The sequence below is a fragment of the Halichoerus grypus genome, chromosome 3, assembly GCF_964656455.1.
Source record: "Halichoerus grypus chromosome 3, mHalGry1.hap1.1, whole genome shotgun sequence".
Lineage (NCBI taxonomy): Eukaryota > Metazoa > Chordata > Mammalia > Carnivora > Phocidae > Halichoerus > Halichoerus grypus.
The window spans coordinates 171,059,342-171,072,273 of NC_135714.1; the positions used below are offsets into that span (position 1 = coordinate 171,059,342).

General features: G+C 43.4%; 1 protein-coding gene across 4 annotated transcripts in view; it reads left to right on the top strand.

Moving 5' to 3' along the window:
• Positions 1-10,157: 10,157 nt before the first annotated feature.
• ZMAT4 (zinc finger matrin-type 4) overlaps positions 10,158-12,932 on the top strand; it is a 354,366-nt gene continuing 351,591 nt past the window's right edge. For all 4 annotated transcript variants that reach the window (XM_036096263.2, XM_036096264.2, XM_078069585.1 and 1 more), the window contains exon 1: positions 10,158-10,311. The gene's annotated coding sequence lies outside the window, so the exon portion shown is untranslated. The remainder of the gene's footprint in view (positions 10,312-12,932) is intronic.

A 12,932-nucleotide genomic window follows, 5' to 3' on the forward strand; every position in this document is an offset into this window, starting at 1 on the left:
TTTATGGTAATGGGTCTGTTTGGATTTACTATCTCAATTATGTTACATTTTCATCTTTTATATTTTCTATTGTGTTTGGGTTTTCAAATTTATTGCATAAAGATGAATAAAATATCCTCTTCAGATAACTTCTCCTGTATTTGAGGTTATTTTCTCCTTATCATTTCATATTTTGAGTCATTCTACTTCCCTCTTTTGCTTGATTGGGTGAGTTAGCAGCTTATTAATTTTATTGTTTGCTTTTGTCAAAGAACCATTTAATTATGTGTTTATCCTGCCGTTTTTAGTTTCTTGATTTATTAATCTCTGGTTTTATTTTAATTAATCATTGTTTCTATTTATTTTAGACATATTTCTTTTTTGTTTCTAACTTGCTTATAGTATGTTTAATTAAATTAAATTAATTAAATTTTTCAGTTTCTTTTGATTATTAATGTAAGTATTTAGGACATTTTATTTATTAATGCATTCATAAGGAATTTTCTTCAAAACACTATTTTAGCTGTTTTCCATAGTTTCTATTACATAGTGCTTTCATAGCTAAGGACTGTTGATGCCAAGCTGACATTTGTTCCCATAATGCCAGAGTCACTATCACAATCCTGAAGACTTTTGATTAGAGGAATAAAGATTAAGACTTGTAAACTTACTTGAAATAGTTTTCCACTCAAATATTTGGTAGAATAAAATCAAGTCACATTAAAGTAAGTGTAAAAATTGTTAAAATTGTCAAACTGTATTTATTATTTGATTTTCTTTTCATTTTCTTTTATTAATTTATTTGCGAGAGAGAGAGAGAGAGCACAATTGGGGGAAAGTTCAGAGGGAGAGGGAGAAGCAGGCTCCCTACTGAGCAAGGAGCCCAATGTGGCACTCTATTCCAGGACCCTGGGATCATGACCTGAGTGGAAGGCAGACGCTTAACCAACTGAGCCACCAGGCGCCCCTATTATTTGATTTTCTTAATACATTGCTCCTAAATACTGTATTTTGAATTAATGTTCATATCTAAAAGGATTAACATTTTTTTTTTTTTTACTAAATTACTAGGAAAAAAAGGAAATTACTGTTATCTTCGGTCTCCCAAAGTCCTTTTAAGTAACCATTTTAAGAGGAGCTGATATATAATAGTCATATTCATAAGGAAGAAACCATAATTTACTTTGTATCAGTGTACTTCAATCAAGGAGAACTTACCTAAGACGCAGTAAATAGTCCAGCAAACTTCTGTATGTACAATAAGAAGAAGTAATGCATTGTTTTCATGTGACATTATTCAGACTCAAAATGCATTTATTGAGAAAGATTTCATATCCAGCACTGTGCTGATGAATTCAGATACATTAGTTCATGTAATAATCCTCCTAACTTTATTTTAAGATAGGCATCAATATACCTTTTAATGTTATAGAAACTAAACCTTGAAGAAGGTTGCTTGCTCTGGGTAGGAAAGGACATAGCTGGGAATTATCACCAGATCCTCTGATTCCTCATCCAGCTCTTGCCAAATTAAAAAGAATGCACCAAATATCGGCCAAGTAGTCTATCTTTTTTCCAGCCTGCTCTGCAAATGGCAATTATGTCAGACCAACAGATGCTTCATTCCATCTATAAACATTTATTGAGCACCTCCTTTCTACAAGACCCTCCCTGCACATAGATCTCCTACTGGGTGAGCTTCTATTTATCACTTCTAAGCAACTGATTATTAGCTTCATTAAAACTTCTCTGCTACCCAGACTGTTTGCTTATGCAAAGGGACAGGTTGGAGGGCTTGGGAGAGCCGAGGTCACCAGGAATCACTCAAGAAGAATGCAGACCTGGGATTCCGAGGATGCTCCAAAGGTCAAAGAAGGTTGGAGGCCATGGAAGGGAGAACTAATGCAGGCAGGAGGAAAGGCTGCAAATAGTGTAGGGTATCATTTATTGTAACACACAAATAGTGGGTTTTTTATTCTATAAGGTTTTTAGAACTTCTAATATTGAAAATTAGCCAATTTAATAATGACAATAGCAAGAAGAAAAAGAAGAGGCTAAAGAAAAGGGAAAAAAAAGTTACCAGAAGCCACAGAAAATTACAATTTGGGATGTCATACATCCCATTCCATCCATCCTCAGGAAGAAATAAAATGTTCTAATAAGACAAAAGAACATAGCTATGGACTAAATTGTGTCTTCCCAAAATTCGTATTTTTTTAAAGATTTATTTATTTGACAGCAAGAGGGGGAGACAGAGAGAGAGAGTGAGAGTGCACAAGCAGGGGGGAATGGCAGGCAGAGGGAGAGGGAGAAGAAGGCTCCCTGCTGAGCAAGGAACTGCATGTGGGGCTCGATCCCAGGACCCTGGGATCATGACCTGAGCCGAAGGCAGTCACTTAACTAACTGAGCCACCCAGGCTCCCCTCAAAATTCACATTTTGAATCCCCAGTGCCCAATGTGATTATAGGAGATAGGGCTTTGGGGGAAGTGATTAAAGTTAAATGAGGTTGTAGGGCATGGCTTTGATCTGATAGGATTCATGTTCTTATAAGAAGAGACACCAACAAGCTCTCTCTCTTCATTTTGTGAGGACACAGCAAGAAGATGGCCATTTGCAAGTCAGGAAGAGAGCCCTCACCATAACTCAACCCTGCCAGAACTTGACCTGGGACTCCAGCCTCCAGAACTGTGAGAAAGTAAATTTCTGATTTTTTAAAGCCACTCAATCTATGGTATTTTGTTACAGCAGCCCAAGCTGACTAATACAAACATACTATATTTTAGAATAGTTCCCTAAAACTTGAACGCCTCACTAACTCTTCATCAGCATCAGTGACCTTGACAGTGATCAGATATAAATGAAGGGTTAGCAATGAGGGGAGGGGGCTTCCAGAGCAATGGAAGAAAGTTTTATTAATCACATATACCCTACCATCCAGAGGTAATTTTAGGCAGTGTTAGGGAGCCCTGGAAACTTGGTGAGGATGTTTGACAAAATAAATTGGGAAAGGTGAAGGTAGTTTTGTGTAGTGTTGCTTGTGTGTAGAGGTCCTTACAAAGATGTGATGTTTAGGGGACATTCCTAATCTTTAAATGTGAAGTCAGGAAAGGAAGTCATTCCCTCCTACAAACATATCCAGAAGATGAAGTCATGGTAAATGGGCCAAAGGTTTAAGCCAGTGATACAATTCATTCATCCACTCATCCACTCTTCAACAAATTGTTATGGAGCCCTAGTGTGTTTCAGGCCCTGTGCTCTTGTTAGGTCAGGACGTTGTTCTTGGATTCTCCAACTTCCATTATCATTACATATTGAACAGCAAATACTCTTTTCATTGATCTTGGTTTTTAAAATGTCCTATTGGTCAGGCTTCTTTGATAAACATTTGTTTATGAACTCCCCCCCCACCCCCAACTTCTCAAAATCTTCAGTATCAGAGTGAGGAGTCCAGCAGAATTTTCCTAGCCTAGTTTTGGAGAAGCTTTACATTTACTTCATAACCTCAAGAAATACGTTTCTAACCTGCCAAGATGGAGAATCCCAGCTGGGCCTTTCTAAGCAACTGATTATTAGCTTCATTAAAACTTCCACTTATGAATCTGCAACATTTATGCCTTATTCTCATAGACTGGGTCATTGCACCATGCCTATTACAAGGGCAGAAGGACCATATTTCCTTACAGAAATGCTGCTCTCAATGGAGCCAGGAGGGAGGAACTATGAAAGGAACACCAGTTCATAGAAACTGTAGACCACAGAAGCCCAGCAGTGCCTTGCAAGTTGGGGAAAAAAATTGAAGACCACTCCTAATCATGCCAGTAACATTGCTATAAATATATTGGCGTATCTGTTCTTTTCTAGCCCTTCAATGTCTTGAGTTATAGAGACTGTTTTAAGGAGCTTGTGTTGATTTCAAAGCTTTCCTCTGAAAGCTTAAGACCTTCTTAACAGTTCTTTAACAGCTAAAAAGCAGAGTTGGATTCTGAAACTCCATCGCTCAGACATTTTGTAAAACCAATGCTAAGAAGATTTAAGCTGAAAAGTTGGCGCCATCATTCTTTCCTTCCTCATCTGCCACCCTGCTGGATCCTCCAGCCCCCTCAGGCATCCATGCTGCATGCTTAGAAATGGGACTGGTTGTAGTGAATTTGCTGATTTTAGAGTCCGTTGCTGAAGTTCCTTGGGAATAACCCCCAACCCAATTCCTCAGAAACATCAGTAACATGCTCCATATGACTGTTTCAGTCGGCCCTCACAGACACCTTTTAGCCTAAAATCTTTAAAAAATCAGATATTTGCTCTTCTTTTTTTTTTTTCCCTCCAGGCAATCTAGGCAAAGAGGTGGCATTTTATTTACTCCATTTGGTTAGATTTTCATGTCTTCTTTTCTCTAAATGGCTCAATGATCAGTATAAGTTGCCTATAAGAGGAAGAAGAGAATTTTAAGAATATTTATCATGAGGTCTAAGATTGAAAATTAAAAAGGAAAGCAGGAATCGTAAGGAAGGGAAGAGGGGAGAGAAAGAGGCATGAGGGGATGAGAAGAAATACACTGGAATTTAGAGATAAGAGGGAAACTGGAGGCAAACTGGATCCCAAGACCATCTCTTCATAGTTAGCCCATCTGTCTTGCACCATGGGACAAAAGCCAGGCCCTCTGCCCTGGTCTCTGTGGGAATCAGCAATAATTGGTCATTTCCTACTCTTCATACAAGTGAAAGGACCTTGTTTAAAATAGGCCTTGATTGTTTTATGATCCTAAAATAAAGTCAAAAGAAAAAAGTGTCTGCTTCCCTTAATAAACTAGGTGGTAAAACAGAAGCATTCCTCATTGACGAGGAAGGAGATTTATTTTGGTGGGGGGTGGTGGCTAAGGGGAACCTGATGGAATCTTATTGGCTGCCTTTTAAGAGCTGTCAGAGCCTTTCAGGATAGAGGATAAAAGGCTCAGAGCTCTACCAGCAAACTGATGAGGGTCTTGGTGGGGAGAAACCAAGGGAAGCTGGTGTTCTGGAAGTTGTTACAGAGGAAACCAGCACCTGTCTTCTGGAGAGTAGCCCAGAAGGGGAAATTGAAACAGCCAAGCAGACAGGAGTCCGAGGGAAGGAGAGATGTGCCTGGCTCTTGAAGTCTGGCTGTGGTCTCGTTAGGAGACGTTGGGGAGGGAGGAACAGCCAGGAGAAGATCAGGAGGCCGGAAGGAGCATGTTCACAGGGACCGGGTACATCAGGATGAGGGTGGAAGAGCCTAGACCGGTAGGATGGAGCCAGGTGTCACCTAACTTCAGAAGCCAGAGGGGAGGCCAGGAACTTTAGGCCTATGTTTCTCAAACCCCAGGTAACTCAGATGTGTGAAGCATCTTCCTGGAAACTCAGTGTTACACAAATACTTAGGGCAAATCATTTTTTTTTTTTAAAGATTTTATGTATTTATTTGAGAGAGAGAGAGAGTGGAAGAGAGCATGAGCAGGGGAGGGGGTAGAGGGAGAGGGAGAAGCAGACTCCATGCTGAACAGGACTCGATCCCAGGACCCTGGGATCATGACCTGAGCTGAAGGCAGCCACTTAACCGACTGAGCCACCCAGGCACCCTTGGGGCAAATCATTCTTTAACTCATGTACTAAAACAAACATGATATAGGGCGCCTGGGTGGCTCAGTTGGTTAAGCGACTGCCTTCGGCTCAGGTCATGATCCTGGAGTCCCTGGATCGAGTCCCGCATCGGGCTCCCTGCTCGGCAGGGAGTCTGCTTCTCCCTCTGACCCTCCCCCCTCTCATGTGCTCTCTCTCATTCTCTCTCAAATAAATAAATAAAAAATCTTTAAAAAAAAAAAACAAAAAAAACAAACATGATATATTTTGGAGTAGAACACAAAATTGGCATGACTTTAATAACAAAATATGCATACTTAAAAATTTTTTTGCCTTGTAGCAGATTACCTGGATGATACCTTCATACCCAGGGTCTTCTCTTCTACATGCTGTACATTGACGGGGCAGTTTGAGAATTTTCTTAGGCAAGAGGAAGTGAAACGTCATTGCCCAAAGCTGTGCCCTGTGCCTGGAGCATATTTTCTGCCCCTCTGAGCATCTTCTGGTCCCACTCCAAGAGCTGATCTGACATCCTGTACTAGTGGAGCAAAGTGGTTATGCATCACATTCATAGTGGCCCATGCCAAGACATCACTGCTTAATATCAAGTGGCAGGACATTTCTGTAATCCTTTGTAGGTTGGTTTGCCATCATTCTGCCAACAGCCTTAGAAATAATTATTCTTATTCTGATTTACAAAAGAGAAAATGATGTGTGGCAGGTATTGTGAACATGTCCAACGGGTCCTTTCAAGAAGACTTCTATGTTAGGACACGGGTTCTGGCAGGCAGGGTGTCCAACAGTTGTATTCACATGTGCGGACCTGTATTCTGGAAGGGGGCTTCATGCCACATGTGATCAGCCAGCCGCACGGAAGGCATGCTGACCTTCTTAATTCAGTTCTCCAACTTCTGTCAATTGGCGCACTGCTGGACAATATTTAATGACAGCTTTTAGCTCCACATTTCTTATGAAGAATTTAACTGAAGCAAAACAGAATTCAGGTGGGCAATTTCATCTTACAAATCTCTGTCTGTCTCTGTCTTTCTCTTTCCTTCAGGTTATTTACAACTCCGGCTCACTAATAAATACAGTCATGACTCGAACCACCAGAATCACCTGCTTTTATTTAGCAGGGCATTTTATTTTTTATTTTTTAAAAGATTTTATTTATTTATTTGACAGATAGAGACATAGCGAGAGAGGGAATAGAGGCCGGGGGAGTGGGAGAGGGAGAAGCAGGCTTCCCCCTGAGCAGGGAGCCCGACGCGGGGCTCGATCCCAGGACCCCAGGACCATGACCTGAGCCGAAGGCAGATGCTTAACGACTGAGCCACCCAGGTGCCCTAGCAGGGCATTTTAAATAATAAAATATTCCTTAGTGTCTTCAAACCTCATGAAGCCCTGTCTCTTTTAATACCAACTTTCTGAAGACTCATTAGTAATTAATGAAATCATTAAAAATGGTTCATGGTGACTGATACCTTCCTGGCAACCACAATCCCCTCTCGTACTTAGTGGAAACATCACTGGCTCTACAGGTTTGATTTGGGGGGTGGAGTGGGCGGGTGGAGGGAGAAGGAATTAGATTACATAAAGTTTCACAACAGCCATCAGCTGGAAGAGAAAGCTGTGAGTATGCTCCTCCAAGTTTCTCTACTTAGGGAGCTGTGCTGGGAGAAGTTTTCTGAAAAACCTTTCCTTCATCCAATGCTGGCTTGAAGAAATCCTGCTAATATCATGTTTTCACTGAAATGGTACTGTGTGGCTCAACTCAATTAGCAAAGATGTAGTGTTGAAAGTCACCCTCTTTTTTTTTTTTTTTTCCTCATGTTTTCACACATTTCCTTCTTTCTTGGCATTGCCTAGATTTATTCTCCTCTTCTCCCTTTTAGGAACAGAATTTGGCGTAAATAAATGATAACTGAGAAAATGGTATAAACAGAAGCGTAACGCAGGGCTTCTCCAGCCTCCCACGGAAGGTCAGGGTGATTAGCAAGTGGTTATCCGCAAGAAAGATGGTGGTTCCAGTGGCCGCTATTTCATGTGTGTTTTAATAACGAAACCCATTCTTGCCTTAATGACTCAAAGTGGAACATGAACCCCCCTAAAGCCTCGCAGACTGCTCAGGCACTGAAACCGTTATGTCCAAATGGACTGCTCTGTCAGGGTCCTGGCCACAGACTGGAATTCGGTACATTTCATACCCCAGTGTATTTAAATTATATGAAGCTGATATTTAATACAAATGCAAGTGCCAGTGGAATCTGTATATTTAATATGCATTCTCTAACTCTCAGAATTAAGCAGTTGATCTATGGGACACAGAGGGATCATACTTCTCTCAAAGAGAATATTTTATGACCAGGCAGTTTAAAAGACACTGACATAAACAACTGTTTGCAGCTCTCTCTCTCTCTCTCTCTCTCTCTCATCTTCAAAAGGCAAATAGTACACATAAGGACAAGCTGTTTTAGACCAAGCATTTTAGAAAATCACTTGAAGTGTTTTCCTTTTCCTTTAAGGACAACTGAACTTTTGACAGATGCTCAAGAGAGTTCTTATAATTTAGTTTATTTCTCTTATTTATTTATTTTTTTCACGGAGGACAGAGGGATAGTGTGAGGGAACAAAGCTGAAGCCCACTTTCTCTTGGATGTGGAAATCTTACTGCTTAAATCATAAAGGTGTTATTTATGGTTTTTACACCATGACGGAACATGCCAGATTTTCTGGGGCAGTGTCAATTTTAAATGAATTGCTAAGTTTAATTTCACCACTGCTTCTTTGTAAGAAATTTCATCTAGACAAGTGAATAAAATAGAAAACAAATATTTTGCCACATCCCCTGTCCTAGTTTTTTATTTTTAATATACGGTCACTCTCCTTTGAGCTATACTGATATTTGGAAAGCCATTATGGAAATGACTTAATTTTTGGAGGTAGATGTCTCACAAATAAAATGTGCATCCCACATCTCATTTCCTTCTGATGCTTGAGGGAGAAGGAAGGCATTGATGAAGAGCTGCCTCATTTTCTAGAGAGAACAGAGGCCCTGAGCACTGGGAGGGACTTCCTAGCTGCAGTAGTCACAGTGTCAGTCTGGAATTTTTGCCTCCTGGACTCCAGGCTGGGCCCCTTCCCCACCCTGCCCCCGCTGGATGAGGGCTGCCTGCGCCATGATGATTCCACGAGGCGTAGTACCATGCACACTTTTTGTTTTGAACTGGGTTTTTATTAGTCAGCCCACTCACTGAGTGCTAGGTGCTGTCTGTGGAGTTATAAAGATATACATGATGCTGTCTCTGTCCTCACGGAGCTTGCAATATATTTAGGGAAGCCAGGCATGTGCACATGAAGCAGCTGCTCACTGGACAAGGCAGGGGGATCAGGCTATTTGCTTCGGAGGATGCAGATGGTGATAAGGGTTGTTGTGGTTCCAGGCCTTGGGGGAGGAACTGGAACTACAGCCTGGGCTCAAAGATGTGCAGGTCCCAGAACAGTGAAGGGTTAGTTTCTAACTAATCTGAAACTTGCCATTCTAAGAGCTTTCCTTAAAAGACCCCTTTTAAATTCTTTTTTTTTCTTCTTAAAAAAAAATCGTCAACCAAATAATGTCCTTTGCTTATGGTGAAAAAAATACATTAAGGGAAATTCAGGCCAAAACTTGTGCTTTATGAATTTTTGTTGAACAAGGAAAAGCATTTAGGCTGTCCCCACCCCTTGAGTTCTTTCTCCTCTCTCCCCTTGCTCTGGCTGATGACACACGTCTAAATCTTAATTGAAGCCGGTCAGAATAAGCAAAAGTGAGGGTTCAACAGAATGGTGAGCTCTGGAATGCCTGTCTCTCTGGACCTCCCAGCGAGAACTGTGAGGAATTCCAGACTTCCACTGACTCTAAGAACAGCTCTTCTGAGACTCTGAAGAGGCTGCAAAGGGAAATTGTCTTCCAGCTTGGGGGTTTAGGTGGACTTTGAGGGAAAAATGATGGACAAAGTCCAGTGAAGGTGCATAATATGTCCCCCCAAATAATCTAAAATGACCTTCACATGCCCTCCAGGGTGGCCCCAGGAAAAAACATCACTATATTCCTTCAGCCTTTACGTTGCTCTGCTTTCCAGAGCCTGACACAGGCAGAAACCCCACTGTTATATTTCTCTCTGCCCTCAGGAACATTCACCAGTTGGGGGAAAAATAAGGCCAGAAAATTGTTGCTATGGGCTCTGTTTTGTGGAAGTTAAAATGCTGGAGCAAGAATCTGCTTGCTTGATAGCTCCATCTCTCTCTCTCTCTCTCTCTGTCACCCCCCACCCCTTCTCGGAGAGCTCTCCTTCACCCCCCCCCCCCCACTTTTTCTACTCTCCCCTCCACTGGACTCCCAGTCCTGCCCCCACCCCGGGCCCGAGGAGGAGAGCCTTACAGGTTGTCAATGAAACATGGAATTATTTCCTTTGATGGCTTAGATAATAGTAGGAGCCAAAGCAATGAGTGAGGTCTGCTGAAACCAATGCAGTCCTGCCCGGGACCGGAGAGCCAATCGCAGGAGCAGGGGGCGGGGCGTCGGCGCCAGCAGATAATTGCTAAGTGCATCGCTAGCACAGTTGGGCCGAGCTGCCGAAAGGTCTGGTCGCAGAGACAGGAACGCGTAATCCTCAGCGTGCTCCATCCTGACAGCATCCTTCCACGGCTCGGCAGGGCAGCGAGCCTCTGGCCGCCAGCCCCTCTGCTCCGCGGAAAAGGTACTCCTGCCTGCGTCGCGGGGGGTGCTGCTCCGGCTCTGGCATTCTCAGTGGCTGGCGGTTTAGCATATGTAGACGGATTGCAGAAAGAAAAGTTTAGGGGAGGAAACGTGACAAAGGTGGGAAATCACCGTCTTTTGTTGGGATAAAAACAAGCTGACAATTTAGAAAACTTCTTCGCTGTCTAGAACTGGCTTTGTTTACTACTCTCTCAATTAGCTGCACTGAGGTCTGTGGAAATAGGTCTGGTCTGGGGCTAGGGTGACCGCACGGTTGGGGTGTAAATTCAGGTTTGTTGGGTGAAGGGAATTACACCCCTGGATGTGCTGCTTCGTGGCAAACCCATTACTGGGAGGCTGATGCTGAGAAATATGATTGGTTGGTTGGGTTTTCTGCCATAGGGTCTGCCCCCTTTCCATTACCTTGACCTGCCTTCCCCCAACTACGTGACCTTCAACTTGAGTCCTTTCTCAAACTTCTGTCTCCTTCCTCCCTCCTACCCTTTGCCCACTCTGTCTCAGTTCATTTTTTGGGGGGGGGGAGTGGGAAAAGAAATTTCCTGGGGTGTGGGCGGCTGTCCTGTTTGACCTGATGGGCATCTGTGTGACACACAACTTCAGAAACCAACGAAACAGTTCCCGGAGGGAAAAAAGATTACTTAATTGATTAGCTCCTGAAAACTGGAAGACTTTTCAGGGGTGGTGTGTCCTGAAATAAAGGGGATGGAGCTAAACTGTATCCCCTGTGAAGGTTACACCCTTATCAGAGAAGGGCTGTCCAGGGCAGAGCATGCCAATGGCTCTAAGAGGTGGAGGCTGGTGGGAGGGGCAGACTCGTAGGGGCTGCCCCTGTGTAGGTGTGCAGGTACGTCTATGCCCCAGAGGGTGCTGGAGCCACCATCTACACTGTTTCTGATCACTGCTCTTCAAGCCAAAAAGCTTGCCATGGTCAGCGGCTGGTTCAGCCTCGAAACACCCTTGCGCATTCTAAATTGTGGGATCACAAGGGCCTCACTTGCTCTGAGACCCACTTTTGGGTCTGGGGAAAACTCCTTTCCCAGAACTTCTGCAGACAGGAGTTAGGCCTCCTAGGAAGCAAGGTCCCCATGGAGAGAAAGGTGATGTGCTTGGTCTTGAACTTCCCGCCTGCTTTGGGGCAGGCAGCTCCTACTTGAATGCCCCACAGCACTTCACCAGGTGTGTCCTCTGACCTGCTGGATGCTCTGAAGCTGTCAGTCCAGGACCGATCTTACAAGTCCCTGGGGCTTTGGTGAGGTCAGGTGAATTGCCTCACCCTGATTTCTTTCCTAGTTCTGAAGCTGGGGAGTTCGATTCCCAGTCCTGGCAAAAAGTGAACATCCTGGGAGAGATCCTCCAGCAACCCCTTGTCCCTATGACACCCTTCCTGCTGAGGTGCGGATGACAGTCACCCTTCTCTGGCTCCACAAATCACTCTCAGCTTTTAATTCTTTTCTTTAACTGCCACAACAGGTTCTCCACCTCCTTTACGCAGCTATTTTGGGTGGGAGTCATTATTGTCGAAGCTCTACTCACAATGGTTAAAAAACCAGCTGCCTGACTTTTTTTTTTTTTTTTTTTTTGGTCAGGATACAGTCAGCTTTCTCTTCTGCACATGTTGTCTGACAGTAAACAAAACAAACTTACAGCCCTGCAAATTATGCCTTTGTGTTTGGGAGTCTGGAGTGGACACTGAGCTTTTGTCTGCTGTTGGGGCATATTTGGCCACACACCTTCTCGCCTGTGTTCTCTCTAGGGCACATGACCCCCAGAGAGCCCAGGAGAGGTGGCACCCAGCAGGTGGGGGGAGTTTGAGTGGGGGCACTTTGGTTTTCAAGAAGGCAGTAATAAAACTAGAAAATGCTTTTGAGTTTCAGGGGTGCCTCAAACCAAAAACCAGTAGCGAAAATTGAGGGTCCTTTCAATTGATGCTGATCTGCTAGATTTCTATCATGATAGAGGACGTTCAAAGTAAGGCTTTTAAACCAGCTCCTGAATGGTGACTCATGCTGGAGAGAAAAAAGGCAGGGTGGGGGGAGGGAGCAGAGGGAGCGTTGGAAAGTGCCAGTGGGACACACTGGAGCGCTTGCCTTGTCTTCTTCTCCCTCCTCCTCATTCCTCTTCCTTGTAGTTCCCCATTTGGAACAAAGACCGTTAAAATAACAACTCTAGACTAAAAAAAGCATAATAGGAGCTGGAGAATAATTGGTGAAATGCAAAACACCATCATTGCAACTTCACCTTGGATGGGGCACGAAATCCAGGATCCAGCCCCACCGCTGTGATCTACTTTGGAGAATTCAATCTCTGGTGTTAGGCTGATTGGTTCCTTGTGAAGCATGGTGCCTGTTTGTGTGTGAAGGGACTGATTGGTGCTCGGAAAATTAAATTTGTTACTCGTCATTTCATCAAACATGGTAGCCTTTGCCAGAACCCTGGGCAAGCACCATCCATAGATCAAGCATTTTCTCCTCTCCCCAATTGGGCAACTAGGCTTTCTCTCTTTTAACTACTGTGCTGAGCAGGGATTGCCTCTTTCTGCTTTCACAAGCCCTGGGTGACTTACCTGGCAAGTAAAAGTCCCTTCCTTACTTTTCTGTTTTC